Consider the following 16,706-nt stretch of genomic DNA (forward strand, 5'->3'; position numbering starts at 1 on the left):
GTAGGAAATCCTTGTTGCGTAGTGTTATTTTTTCTGCATTTCTCTATAAGAAAATTAGGTTTTTTGTGATTCCACATACTCTACAATAAAAAAAAATATACAGAGCAACTGTTACATGGGTCTTGGGTCAATGAGCTTAGTTTATATTGTGTGAATTATTTAATTCATAGTCCAACTATTATTAATTAATTCACTATCATATTTTAAGGGGTGTTCAATTTGCAAGGTTGTATCCCAGGATTACATATGTAGTGTGTTTGGTTCATGAGATTTAATCCACAACTCAATCCTAGATGGATAATCGTAGAATAATTAGTCATCACTAACCCCCATAACTAAAATGATCTCACAATTTAATCCTATATTATATCTTGGTATCATTGTATCTAGGAAACCGAACACCACCTAGGTCCAGTGTCGTTCACTTATAAAGGATCTCCAAATGTGATAGTGAAATCCAATTTTTTCTGATATTTTTTATGGCTTGGTGAAACCTAAAATTAGTTCATTAGAAAACCTAAAAATCATCACTCCTTTAGAATTTCCCAATCTTTTCTTTTTTTATTTGTCAACTTGTCTTATCCAAACCAAGCCTTTACAAACCCAAGGCCCTAAAATTCCAGCCATTCTATTATGAGAGGCCGACAATTGATGGGAGGCATAAGTTGAAACAACAACTTATAAGAATTCAATGAATTTTTCTTTAGTGCCCCCAATGATTCACCTAAAAGTCCTTTTCCTTGTCACAACCCACAAGCCTATGCACTTGAAATCTCTTTTCTAAATTAGTGGAGTATATTTTTTTCCCATATTTTGATGGATTAGAAAATTGAAAAAGAAACAAACACAATTAGTGGGACCATTAAATTTTGGGGGATGGAATTTAATAAAATCTCTCTCTCACCTCTTCTTCTCCATCCCAAAAGAATGTTGAAAAAGTGAAAGTAGGCCACAAGTGGGATGCATATTGTTCTAAAACAGCACAAAAGAGCATCATATATGTATGAGATTACACTATAGTAGCCCCATCCCTGGTGTGCAGATATTAGCCTTATGTGTTTGTCTCCTACACTACTCTATAGATAATGTCTCAACTATTGATTTTCCCATTGTTAACAACTATATATATGCTCTAGCACATTGTGTGTCGTGCAATGTTCAATGCAAGAACGTGCATTTTGTTGCCCAAGAGATGTTGTCCTCCAATTTCATCATACATATATGTACGGGTTGATTGATTGATAATGAACACCAATATTCATAAAAGAAATTTTGATGCATGCCACTATTTATGTATGTTAAACTCTTCTCGTATTGGTCTAAAAAGTTGACAAAAATAAACGGAAGGTCACATACAATAAACAAAATATGTTCACTATTGAAGGAATAAAATTTTGAAAATTACACCATTATAAAATAAAATGTGCTTCCACCGTAATTTCATCGGCAGTTATTTATATTGTCTACTTTTATCATCGATTGTTATGTAGGATGAGTGTTCAGTTACACACTCATAACATATTTGATGAATGAGGGATGTTGGAAGCTGGAAGCTATATACAATGTAGTCCAACTCAAGTTAATTTAAGGTTTTTTGTGAGTGACCCAAAAAAAATCTATACGGGCATATCTTGACCCAAAGCAGGGACGGATCAAGGAATTTATATGAAGAGGGGCAAAAATATATATAGACAAAATTTATGAGATTTAAGAGGGACAATTAGTGAGAAATTAAAACAAATACTCCCTCCATCCCACTTTAGGAGTTCCGGTTGAGTTCGGCACGGGTTTTAAGAAATATAAAGGAAAGTTGGTGAAAAAAGATAGTGGAATGTGGGTCCTACTTTTATATATTAGTTTTATGATAAAATGTGAGTGGAAAAAAGGTGAGTGGAATGTGAGGCCTATTACCAATTATGGAATATTCCAACCGGGACTCCTAAAGTGGGACACCCAAAAGTAATAAACCGGGACTCTTAAAGTGGGACGGAGGGAGTATATTTATGTACTCCGTATAATTTATGTATATGTGATGAAATTTGAGGTGGGGCATTTGCCCATGCTAACTAGTAGCTGGATCCGTCCCTGACCCAAAGCGTACAATATCATGCAGTTAATGGTCCTAACAAGTGGTATCAGAGCCGTGGTAAGTTGAGTCGGGCCAAGCGTATGCTCGAGTTGGGCCTAGAACGACTCAAGTGCGAGTTATACTCATAATACTCGATAGGGGTGTCAAAATGGATATCGGGTATTGGATACCCGATATCCGAACCCGAAAATGTCGGATAATTGGATACTCGAAACCCGATTTTTCGGGTATCGGATCGGGATCGGGTAGTAAGAATTTTGGATGGTCGGGTATCGGATTATCCGATACCCGATCGGGTATACCCGAAATACCCGATTTATTTTTTAAAATTAATAAATTATATTTTTATTATAATTAAATGTAATTTAATTTTTTAATTATCTTTTAGTTAATATACTTATTAGCATATAAGTAAGATATTAGTGATTTAGATTTTAGGGTATACTCTAAAATTCACAGCGCCTCTCCTGCTCCCTTGCTGCAATTCCCTCTACCGCCGCTGTCCACTTCTCCCTCTCCTCTTCTTCACATCGCCTTCTTCTCCTTGCTGCAATTCCCTCTACTGCCCTGCCACTCTCCATCTTAAAATATTACTTTATTATTTAGTGAATTGAAATATTATAAAATATGTGTAAGTTTTGTGTTTCCAACGTAGTATATGCTTAAAGAAGATTGCTATTTAGAATTGGAGAAAATGGTTCTCGATGATTGTTAAAAACTACTAACAAATAGCTACTCTCTCTTTCCTTCAAAGTTTATCCCAGTTTGATCTGATGCGTGTGTAATAAAATAAAGGTCCCACAATAAAAAGATTAAAGAGTATATTTAATATCTATTTTTAAAAAGATTTTAATTGAGACAATTTTTATGAGACGGGGGAGTGATACATTTGAAACCCCCGTTGAATCATATGAAATCCCCACACTACATACCCGTTGTAGGTCCCTTAAACTTCATTTTTTTTTCCTCACTTTGAGCCTGTAGTAATGATTTTGCTTTCCACTTTTTCTCCTGTGTGTGAGGAATTTTTTTAAAGTAAAAATCATACCCCTATTAATTTATTTTGTCTAAAGTCATAAATTTCACTTCAAATTTCAAGTGACTTGGATATAGAAAAATTCCTTGTCGGGAGTCAACCGCGCATCTCAAAACCTTTTAGTAAACTGTAAGTTTTCATACATTGTGCCTACAATGCTCATCACATCAATTGGTAAACTAATCTTTAACTAAGAATTAAACTAATGATGTTATTCCTACATGTATATGTGTGAGGATATATATGGATCTGTAATTTTTGTGATTCAATATTATTATTTCATTCAATAAATACATATACAGTGATTTAAAAAATTATTTTATTTTTGTCAAAACTCATATGCAGATTTTATGCACATAATGTCATTACAGGGTGGGTACAGTCTATTTATGTACATACGAAATGTCCAATACAAGTGCAAAAAATATGTACTACTATACATAGTGGTGAAGCGTCGTTAGAACCAGGGAACCTTACATATGTAATTATCATAGTATGTAATATAACCTTGATGCAAATGGATGAATGATTGGATGTATAAAACCAATATAAAAGTCAATACTATTTTTATATTTCTTAAAATCTGTGATCACATCGAATATGATTCTTATTATAGGGCGGATGAAATAGTTTAAAGGAGGAATTTACACTTTGTTTCTTGCCTTCACCGAACACACACAATCATCGAGATGATCCAGCCTTTTTGGATCAAGATATTTTTCGAAAAGTACTACATATAATTAACTTACACTATATCTATATGCGTGTATAAATGATCACGTCTATGAGTGGACTTAGTGGTTTGTTTTAATTAAAAGAAACCGTGATTGATTAGCTATAGAACTATAGTACTGGACAAAAGAGAGGTTTCTATTTTATGGTTAAACTATGGTCATATACGTATATTTTACTCCTCTAATTATAATTATTAAGAATTGTAATTATTCAAAACATGTTACATACATAAAGTATATATGAGTGAACTGGAATCTGGACAGATTCTTATTAATAAATAGGATGTTCGTTGCATGTAGTTGAGGAAAAAATTGGAAATCTTATATTTTTCCTAGTCTGTTAATATATTAAATATGTTGACATAGCCGACGGTGTTTGTGAGTCAATTATTTTCACCAATTATTTCTAAAATTAATCTTAATTTATATGTGTCTTCCCCATGTGACAACATGAGATCATTGGTTTAATGAAAAACTTAAACTAAAAAAATGAAGAAAGTTGTGATATTTGACTCAATAATTTCTATTGCACTTGCAGTAACATGGATCAATATTATTGCCTTAATATTATTTGAATAATGAGTGGCTATTTTTAGCACAAACATAATCTTCAGGAAACAAGGCGAGTATATCGGGAGGGTGTTGTACTGATAAATGTATTGCCCCATTACAATAAATTCTGTATTTTTAAATATTTATGTCTCGTTTTTAATTTTCTAAATCTGGTTGATTATCAATAAATAAATCAACTCTAATATTAATGTGGACTTGAAATTTTGAATGAAATACATGAACTTTTATTTTCTTTCTAATTCTTTTCCACGTATTCTAATTTGGGCAAAGCTAAGTTTGTGGACTAATATTAACATGGCTAATATATCCGACGAACTAAACGAACTAATTCTTTTTAAAATGAAACATCTTCGTTCGATTTCATATTACTCTTCCTTCTTTAATTCATAGTATTATTTACATTTAAAGCTAAATAATTTATCGGCTATCTTAAACGTTCTTGGTTTGGGAAAATATTCACTAGTGAACTGACTCAACTAAAAAATATCAAAGTAGCAATTCAATGTGATAAATAAAAATATAGTCTCATTTTCCATATTGCCTTAATTATATGGAAATTTGTTTGCACCTTTCATATATATTAGATATACTGTATATAAGCAATAATTATCTATAGTAGTTTAATTCCTATACGTGTTTGATTAGTATTAGTCGTTTAGTGTTTTACATATTGAATCAAATGCTTATAGCACCCTAATTCAAAATCAAGACCAAATCTCCACCTTTAGATTTTAAAATGAGTGGATGAGACTAAATCTTACGAATCTCAATAAATTGTAGACAAAATATCAACAAATGGGTAATATCGTCATTATGTTATCATATGATCATTTTCGTGAATGTTTTTTTATATCAACATAACATAGTGTATTACAAATATCAACAATATGACATAAGAATATCAACACTAGTACAAGAAAATATCAACCCATATTTATTGAGATTCTTACATGATTTTATTGAGATTTTTACATGGTTTTATTGAGATTTTTTGATGTATTTGTTGATAAAAATCTGGTTATCAACATATACGAAAACTAAAATAAAAAATATCAAATTTCATCATCCGAACGTCATCGGAACATTTGCAATTGAGATCTCGTTGAAATCCTTATAAAATTATCTTTAATTTGATATATTTTTTGCGAAAAAATAATTTAAATCGAGAGAGTTATGTAAACTTAAAATTTTAAGATGATTTTAATGAGAAGGAATTGACATTAATACCCCTTATTTATATTTAATAATTTCCTTAAATAAAAATATAATCCATATGACATTATTTCAATCACTAGATCTCCTAATCTAATGGCTAAGAGTTGTCTTAATTTGGAATTACTAATTAGTTAGCAATGGATCACTCTCCCTGAATTTCATTGTTATGTTCCCATATTAAATTAACTATATCGCTATATGCAGTTTTTTCATGGTAAATGAGGATTTAAATTAATAAAATTAGTTTTAGATCTATCTTATTATTATTAAATATTTTTATATTTTAACATATTACATATAATCATAGATACAATAAATATGTAATGGTAAAATAAAATAAGAAGTACACAATATAATTATTTATAAAGTTAATTCAATTTATGGACTATATATATAATCATCAATATTGTTTCTAATTTTGATAAAAAAAGAAATGCTTAAGTTAAAGGAAAACAATGAGCAAAATAGTCGTTAACAAACAAACGAAAAAAGCAACAAAAAGACAAACCCAAAAAGTTATGCAAAACCCCCCCAATTACCTACCACTAAATCAAAAAAACCACCCAGCTACGCAATGAAACACTACAGGTCGGCCGCAACCTGACCCCGAGCCATTCCTCAACAAAAAGTCAGACCACCAGCTCAAATGTTAAAAGCTAAAGTAGAGAGAGTAAAGTAAGAGCGTTACCAATACAAAAAAACCCCAGCCTAAAATTCCTCTTACTACATCGCTATGCCCTTCCACGGCCTAGCCAATGCCCTAGCCTTGCCACAGCCCAGCCTAGCCTCCCATTTAATTCATTTTATCTAATTAATGTCAAATACAGAATTAATTGGTATTTATCGGCTGCGGTCGGGCGCACAATAGGCGCTCTAGCCACTGCCCAGCCGCTCTCGGGCTTTTCTTTCTCCTCTTTTCTCTGGACCCCCTATTGCTATTGCTCTAAGAGAGGGAATAAAGTAAGACATATGATAAGAGAGTAAAGTATAGGAGAAAATAAAGTTTTTGCTAAAAAAGGAAATAACTCAACTACATTGGACAAATAAAAAAGGAATATGATTATGTGTGTGACTAGGCCAAGCGGTACAGAGATTAATGCTTGATGCCAAAAGTCTCAGATTCGAGTCCTCCGTAGCGCAGCTTTTAAAATTAAATTCATTTATCCATAAAAAGAGAATGCGATTCAACTATGCGAGCAGCAAAGAATGTCTGATGTCTGATGTCTGATGCTATTTTTCAAAATTAAATTCATTTAAAACTAAATAATTATTTTTCAAAATTTAAAAATGTCTGATGCTATTTTTAAAGTCTAGAAATTGCAAATATGCGAGCAGCAAAGTATGAAGACTAAAAGTATAGTTCACTCATTGTTAATATTGGATGCAGTTTATTAAGAGAAAAATTTGTATGAACACTCTCGTACCATAAGTTCCAAGAGATAATTATTGTTCTTATTAATAAAAGTTGTTTTATTAAAAATTACTGTTCTTATATAAAAAATGATTGTTCTAGTGATAAAAGTTACAATTTGGTAAATAGAAAATTGCACTTTTTGTGTATATAATAATGATTGTTGTAAAAATAGTTATTATATTAATAAAAATTATTGTTTTTAATAAAGAAAAGGGATATTGACGCCCAGAGGCAGACGGAAAAAGTTGTTATAGCAGGGGCTATATATTCTAATTTTGTATGAAATAATAATTTTCCTATATTTTTTGTTTTAATAGGAACTTTTGCACTCTATTTAACACAAAAAATACCAACAAAATCATAATATTATATAACTAAAATAAAAAAAAAAAAAATTAATTGGGGAAGGGCTTAAGCCCCTCATTAGTTACATGTGTGCCCGCCTGTTGAAGCCTAATATCACAAAACATTTAAAATTTTGTTTTTTTACAATTTTGAACTTTGACGTATAATATCATGAATTTCAATAGTAGTTGTTTAATTTTCTCCACCAACAACAAAATCTGACTATATTTCATTTGTTATTATATCACATAATTAAGATATGGTTACTAATGAAAAAATGATAGTGGTGTGATTAAAAAGTTCGTAGAAGCCAGATATGATTATCCATTTCATTTTAATGTTTTTGAATTTTGTTGCTGATGGAAAAAATTAAACAACTACTCCCTCTGTTCCATAGCAGTAGAAATTTCTTTCCAGCACGAAGATTAAGAAAAGTGAGTTAAGTAAAGGAAGAATAAAATAGGAAATGAAAAAGGTAGGAGAGAATAAAGTAAGAGAGAGTAAAGTAAGTGAGAAGAAATATGTTGACTTTTACTAAAAAAGGAAATGACCCGAACGTACTAAAGTGACAAAATGACTCCACTACTATGAAACGGGGGGGGGGGGGGGTATTAAAGTTCGTGATATTATATATCAGGTTCAAAGTTCATAAGAAAAAACATTTTTTCATAAAGTTTCGTGATATTAAGCATCAATATCGGGTCAGATATATATTCCAAATATAATTTTTTTAATAAATAAAAATATTCTACTTTAGAAAATCCAATAAAATTTTGTATATATTGTACTTATAAAATAATTTTAAATAGTGTAATATACTCCCTCCGTCCCAATAAATATGAAACATTTGGTTTCTGACACATGATCAATGTTGTTTTGTGAGTTAATGGAGAGAGAGTAAAGTAAGATAAGGAAAAAGCAGAGATAGTGTTATTTTCGTTTCAAGAAACATTTCATTTTCAATGAAACAATCGAAAGAGAAAAACATTTCATTTCTAATGGGACAAATGAAGTTATTTGAGATTTGAGAATACAGGCTGACACACCCCAAGGGTATAGGGACTTTACTTTTTCATTCCTTTTGTTGTTATTTTTGTTGAAATTGTCTGAAATCATTTTAATCCTTACTAAAATAACGTAAATAAAGATCAATTGTCATAAAATGAAGGACTATGAAGGGCTAAAATTAAAAAAATAATAATAATAATCAAAGAAAAATTACTTCAAAAAGAAGAAGAAATGTCAAAAGGAAAATAGAAAGTAAAGAAAAATTCAAAATACTAAGTATACGTAAACATAACTTTAAGTTAGATTAATGTATTGTACTACTAACTTAAAATTAGATTTTTTATATAATATTAATATGTATATAACTAATCAATTATAAGAAACTGAGTTGGTAAAGCTTCGAATGACATCTTTTTCTGCATCTGCCTATGTTTGAGAAACGGTTCCATTGACCACCTGATCATGTTGGTTAGTAGAAGCAATTAGAAACACGAAATAATTGTGTTGTGCGTAAAATGTATATTTGAAAGTTTGTAGTGTTGTGTATAACATTTATACTATATTTGAAGTTTACATTAATAATTAGTTAAATGTCGTGATTTTTAGATATAAAGCCTTTATAATAATAGATTGAATTTAATTTGTAATTTTACTTATTTTCTACTTTTAGTTAATTTTAAAACTTATAGTTTTACTGTTAGATGTTTTTACTGCATAACTATGATAAATTAAAGTTTATAATAAGATTTTTGATACCCTAATTTAAAAATCTAATAAATTTAATTAATGATACAATCATATACTCCCTCCGTCCCATAATAAGAGTCACGTTTATTGAGGACACGAGTTTTATGAAATATAAAGAATAGTGGGTTGGAAAAGTTAGTGATATATTAGACCTATTTTTTTTTATAATAGAGTGAACTACGTAAATGGTACTTGATCTTTCACTTTCGCACATAAATGGTACCCGATCTTTATTTTATATCCTTTTTGGTACCTTATGACAAAAATAACCCTAGGTACCAAACATGTGATTTTTTTGTTATAGGGGATATTTTTGGAAATTTCAATTAAATAGTACCAAATATGTGATTATTTTTTCTTCCTTTCTTATTTCTTTTTTTCATCTTTAGTTTATTCTTCTTTCTTTTTTCTTCATTTTCTTCTTTCTTTTTAGTATTTTATCTTTCTTTCTTCTTTCTTTTTTCTTCATAGTTTATGTTTCCTCTTTTTTCTTTTCTCTTCTTTTTCTTCTTTCTTTTTAGTGTTTTATACATACATCTAATTGCATTCATAATATAAATCAATAACAAAACACCTAATTAAATTAATTATTTAAAGTAATTAAATTAATTGAATATTTTTAATTAAATTATTTATACTCATTTTAGGATTGAAACACCTAACTAAAAATATTTAACTCTTTTGTCCTTATGAATACAATTCACAATTTTAAATTTTGATTAAGGCTATATTGATTAGTTATTAATTTAATATAAACTAATAATTATTATTTATTTATTACTACTAATTTTACTTTTATAACAATAATATTATTATAGTAATTAAATATAAGTACAACTATAATTATGATTAAGTATATTTACATGATAATAAAAAAATAGATTAATTATTAATTTATAGCATCAAATAATAATATTAATATTGATTAATAATAATAGTATAAAGAGTGAGGATAATTAATATTAATATTGATTAATAATAATAGTATAAAGAGTGAGGATAAAAGAGAAGATATTATAATATCACTTTTGGTACTAGTTTTGTCAATGCCTAAAATATCCTTTAGGATACAAATGGAAAAATGAATTTGTTTAAAAGGGTATTTTGGGGTGAAAATTGCATCAGGTACCAAAAATGTGATTTATAGGTACCGAAAACGATATAAAATAAAGATCAGGTATCATTTATGTGCGAAAGTGAAAAATCAGGTATTATTTATGTAGTTCACTCTTTATAATAAAATGTAAGTGAAGAGAAGTGAGTTAGTGGAATGTGGGACCTACTTACCATTAATGATAAAAATGAAGTGTGACTCTTATTGTAGAATGGATTGTTGAATGGTGGGAGCATGTATTAACCATTCAAAATTAAATTTAGTTAGTGTTGAGATCCCCAACGAATTCGGTTGCACATGCACCATTCGGTGCCTAATATTTAGTCTTTATAACTGATTTTGTGGCCATAAACATATAGCCAACCGTTTAAAATGGCTATCTGTTTGAAACAGTATATACAATAAAACTATAGCATGTATGCCAGTGGATGTTAATTGACTTTTTTATAAAAATATTATTCCATTCGTCCTTAAAAAATAGGATAAAGTTGTATATGCACGAGTTTTAATATGCAATTGGTAAAGTAAAAGAGAGATGAAAAAAAAAATAAGAAAGACAATAAAAAGATAATGAAAATAGTGTTGTGGGTCCATATTATGAGTAGTGTGTAATTGGTTGAAAACTTTTCATATTTAGACATGGTCTAATTTTAAGGACAACTAAAATAGTAAAATTTGCCTACTTTTTTTTTTAGATGGATGGAGTAGGTTTTACTAAATAAAAAAAAGAAATAAAATAACAAGTTGTTTTTGGATAGATGAAATGATTGCTTAATGAAGTGGGTCATGCACTGGTTAACAAAATTTGGAGCCACATTATGAATGATAAATCCTTGTAGTGTTCTATTCGAGTTTAGCTAGGCTACAAATTTTCTTAAGCAAATTAATTAAAATATAAATCACATAACGGAAAAGCGATGGATGCTTCCACTGGCTCATCTTTAATATTAAGCTTTATAACTGATAATAGTTGATGAGATGATTATGGGCTCTTTCTGCTCAAGTAGATTATGTCTTCGTTTGGTACCATATAATGGAAGATGGTCTTCGTTTGGTACCATATAATGGAAGATGGAGAGCATTCAATTCAAAATTCAACGTTTAATATAAAAAATATTTGAATTTAGAATAGCAAATCATATAAATTGTACAATTTGAATTTCATACCAAGAGATATTTAAAATTGCAAATGGAAATAACATTGGGCATATTCACACAATGCATACAAATAGCACACACAATACACACATTGTCCACATAGACACATATACATAGCACACAATCATGCATACACAATACATATACTACGCGCGCAAAAAAAAAACACACATTACACCTAAAATATGCACGCACATATATAATACTCCCTCCGTCCCGCTTTAGCAGTCTCATTGACTTTTCTGCACTCGTTTTGTAAAAATGATAATAAATAATTAAAGTGGAGAAATAATAAAGTAAAAAAGAGAATAATATAGAGAAGCGTCTTATCTACATTATTCTCTTTTTTACTTTATTATTTCTCCACTTTAACTATTTATTATCATTTTTACAAAACGAGTACAGAAAAGTCAATGAGACTGCTAAAGCGGGACGGAGGGAGTATATCATTGCATATACGAAACCCACAATTCACACACACATTCATACAATACACACGTTGCTCACACAGTATACACACTCGCACGTTACATATATGATAAGGCTAATTTCATGCATCGGTTATGTAGTGAAAAAAATATTACATTTTGCTGGGTCTAACACGGTTTCTAAGTCAGGTGTGTGACAGAATCGCTAGATCCAGGAGATGCTGGAGGAAATAGTCTAGCGAAGGAATGAAGTAGAAATGAGCAGAATCCAAGGAAAAAAGAGAAGGCTTGAAGAAGGGAGTCAATAGCTGAGGGCAACAAAGTCTATCTATACCTCGTTGGGCCCCACTTCAACGCCTATAAATAGAGGAGCATGCAACACACAAGATATCACTCTCTTTTTCGCTCACTCTTAGCTCACACACAGCACACACTTGGGAAATGGGAGATCTGGGTTAGTTTCGGTTCCAAGGGGGTTAATTCTTCAGAAATTTCAGTCGTAACACTGTCCGCGTGAGGGCGAAGATACAATCTCTTTATTTTCAGTTTGTTTTGCACTCTTTTCGTTCGAACTTCACTTTTGGAAGTCGATTGGGCTGTTGATGTTACTGATTATCTATGCACTTCTGTTAGTTTTCGTATTATTTGTGTTATTTCAAGTTGATTTACGTTGATCCTGCTGTTGAGAGTTTTATTTCGGCAAGTTACATGTTGATCTTTGTTTTTGCTGCTTTGGTGCTCGATCTGGGAATTTGGTTGTAGATCTGCGGTGTTGTTGTTGATCGGAGGTTGTTGGTTAAATCGGAAGTTATGAAATGTTTCTTTGGGCTGGAGTTTGTGTCGGACGCTTGGATCCGGAGTGGATTTAGCGTTCGAGGTTGGATCTGAACAGGGGAAGTCGAGTTATGCATGGATTCTGAGTTTTCCGCTTGCTATCTGTTTTACTTCGTCTAGCATCCGTAGATCTGTTTAGTTCTTAATTGTTACTCATAAAAATTGTTTTAATCCAGTCTGCTCTGTTCCGGTTTCGCTCATGCTGTTTTTCTTCTGAGTTTTTACGCAATTTGGTTGGAGAAGATGATGTCGCTGTTAGTTAGTACCTTAGTTAGTTGTTTTTCCAGCTTTTCGTCCGTACTCTGTTTTTTCAGTTATGGTCCCCACCGTCAGTTTGTTTCCCAGATCTAGGTAATTAGAGTAGTTTCTTAGATCTAGTGATTGTTCGATTTAGCCTCCGTGCATGCTTTGTTGTTTCGCCTAGATCTAGCTGTTAGCTTAGCAGTTTAAAATTTCCAAGTTAAGTTTAATTTCCTCAACCCAAAAAAATGCATGGCAGCAGCCAACCCAAAAACAATCCCCAAATCCTTGAGCAAGATTATTACGCATCCATCTCTATGGGATCGATCCCTAATTCCCAGTGCTAGGTTTAGTAAAGTGGTTGAGGTTTTTTTTTTTTTTTTGAAGGAGTGCTCTGTGTGTCCGACGACCAGGATTTTTCGACGACCAACGAGTTCCTAGACCGTGTGATCTAGCGGATTTGCTGGACCTAGGAAACCTGTTATTTTCTTTCTGTGCATACAGTGACTACCCCCATCTACTAGTGTGTCTAGTAGGTCCTTCAATATACATACACAAACACACACACGATGGACACATATACATATCGTGCACACATTGCGCACACACTATATATAGACTTCACATTATTCACACACAATATATACACTACACACAAACAAACATATAATACACACATTGTACATACATAGAGGCTAGAGCACAATCCATATACTGCTCATAACACAAACACACAATATAGATATTGCACTCAATATACACTTCACACACACACACACAAAAGGCACACATAACACACACAATATACCATAACATGCACAACATACACACACATAATACACACATTGAAAAACACAAAGACAATACACACATACATTCACACACAATACACACATTGCACACAATACACAAATATACACAAAAAAGCACACATAACACACAGTATACAGTTATGATACAGACCAAACATGAGAACTGAAGAGCTGTATCTTTTTTTTTTGTGTTTAGAAGCTAATGACGGCTAGCGAAAGCGTGTTCTTAAAAATAATGAAGAAAACCCTCGGTCCAGGAAATCCGCTTGACACTGGGTCTAGGAACTCAGAGAACCTTGAGCTACATGTCGTCGGGCACACAATCACTTCCTTAACTCCCTCTTCAAAAAACCCTCAACCCACTTTACCTAGGAAAACTAGTATGTGGAAGTAGGGATCGAATCCATAGAGATGAATACGCAAGTAAACATGTTCAAGAACTTGGGGACTATTTTTTGTTGGCTGCTGCCACGCAATTTTAGGGTTGAGCTTTAATTCCTAGACTTGGTAATTGAAATATGCTACTCTAACAGCTAGATCTAGACAGAAACTTAGAAACATGCATATTAAGGTAAATGGAGCGAGACAATTGCTAGATCAAACAAACAGTTTCCTAAATTAACCTAGACCCGGGAAAACAACTGAATGTGGGGACCATTTTTTGAAAAGGTAGAGTACGATTGAAAAGTTGCAAAATAACTAACTAAAGGACTAACTAACAGCGACATCATCTTCTCCAACATTTATTATGAAACAACCAGTTAAAACAAAGCAAGAACGAAAGTCGAAGCAAAGCAGGCGAAATTAAAAGCAACAAAATCGAAGAACAGTTAAAACTAAGCCAGATCTACGGCTACTAGACGAGGTAAACGAGAATGCAGAATTTAAACAACTAAATGAAACTCAAACAACATATCCAACCACGGGACGCTTAATCCACTCTGGATCCAAGCCATCCACAACAACCAAACATCATTACCATCTCCGATCCTCACTGATCTACGTAGATTTAACCGCTCATCAACAGATTTCTTATAAAACAGCTTCAAACTCAGATCAACCAACAAAGATCGGCAAATCAAACCCAAAACAACACAATAAGATAAACAAAACATAAACAGAAATATCCATTGCAAAATACGAGATATCCGACGATAGAAACAACACCAAAGCCGAGCCTCGAACAGCGAGGACTCGGCGAGTACCAAAAGTAGACAGAAAATTAAAGACAATTGTTTCTTCGCCTCCGTAGAGACGGTGTTTCACCCAAACTTCCGATGAAATGAAAACCCTCCTAAACTTTCCCCCAAGTGAGTGTGTAGAAAAAGGTAGAAAAACTAAGCTAGGAGCTGGAAAAAGGTGATGATCAAGTGTGTCCCTCATGTAGATTGTGTGCTCCCTTTTATAGCGGATAGAGCTTCTAGACTGTTCTTGTGATTCCTATTTTGCCCTCCAATCGATGCTCCTCAGTCTAGTGGCTCTTCATCCTTCTGCTCAATTTTCCTTGCCAGCTTCCTTCACCAGGTGATCTTTGTAATCCTCCTGGGACTGGCATTTTTTCTACACACCTGGCTCAAAAAGGTTTGTTAGACCTGGGAAACTGCAGAATTTAACCTTATAACCAATGCATGAAATTAGCCTTATCAAGAACTCACCCCAAAAGACTAGCATGTTAGGAAAGAGAGACCATTTAGTATATATACCCCACACCAGTTATTCTCACAACCAATGTGGAAATTGAGTCCGTAAAAAGTTAACATACACAACATACATATTACACGCTCACATAATACACACATTGAAAACATACAGACAATACACGCATTGCACATTGTACACAATGGTGTTCCATTATTTTAATGATAAGGGCTTAAGCCCGTGTTAACATTTATGACAATATTCGCAATAGTGCCACCACCATAACTGCTATAAGTAACTGACTAAGTATTATATCCTACATATATTATTTTTTCGATAATTTATGTATGCATCTTTAATCATAAAACTCCAATATTAAATGTGACGAAAGATGCACTCCCTTCATCCACAGTTACAAGGCCAAATTTGACCGGATACAAATTTTAAGAGTTGTAGTAGAAAGTAGATGGAAAAGGTTAGTGAAAAGTGACTCCTATTTTTATATATTAGTTTTATAGTAAAATGTAAGTGAAATAAAGTTAATCGAATGTGGGGTCCATTACCAAAGATAGTAAAAAAACAAATGAAGTATTTATTAGTGGACAGACAAAAATGATAATTATTGATGAATGGAGGGAGTAAATAATAAAGCCCAATATGTAACTTATCAAAGGCCATAGATGTAACATAATTAAGACGAAAAGGCCAAAAGGATAACATAAGACAAAATTATCCCTTGAAACTAAAGAATGAAAAAGGGCAGAATGTCTAAAATTAGAGCGAAAAGGGTGAAAAAGTCCAAAATTAGAGGGAAAGTACCTCAAATGTGATTAATTTTTTATCCAGGGACCTCTGGTGATATATTTTTTTATTATGTAAAGAAAATATGCAAACCACATTCTCTAGTGATGTTTTTAGAGTTAACTCAAAATTAATACTCACTCCGTCTCTGAAAAGTATGAACATTTAGTCCGATATGAGTTTTAATCCATAATTGGTAAAATAAGAGAGATAGAAAGAAAGAGTAATTAAAATATTATTAGTGGAGAGTAGATCAACCCTCATTAGAGAGATAAGAGTTTCTAAAATTAAAAGAGTTCATACGTTTCAGGGACAAACTAAAAAAATATTAGTTCATATTTTTCAGGAATGGATGGAGTAGTGAAAGACATACTAAAACATAACATAAGCAAACGAAAAAAAACACTAGAAAATGGAGAAAATAATAATGTTCGAAACACATAAATATATCATAATAAAAATAAAAAAGAAAATACAAATAAATTAAAATAAAGAAAGCATTAAAAAGAGAGAAAACTAA

This window comes from Salvia hispanica, chromosome 4 (assembly GCF_029641045.1).
Source record: "Salvia hispanica isolate PSC_SH4W2 chromosome 4, Shi_PSC_v1, whole genome shotgun sequence".
In the NCBI taxonomy this organism is placed as follows: domain Eukaryota; kingdom Viridiplantae; phylum Streptophyta; class Magnoliopsida; order Lamiales; family Lamiaceae; genus Salvia; species Salvia hispanica.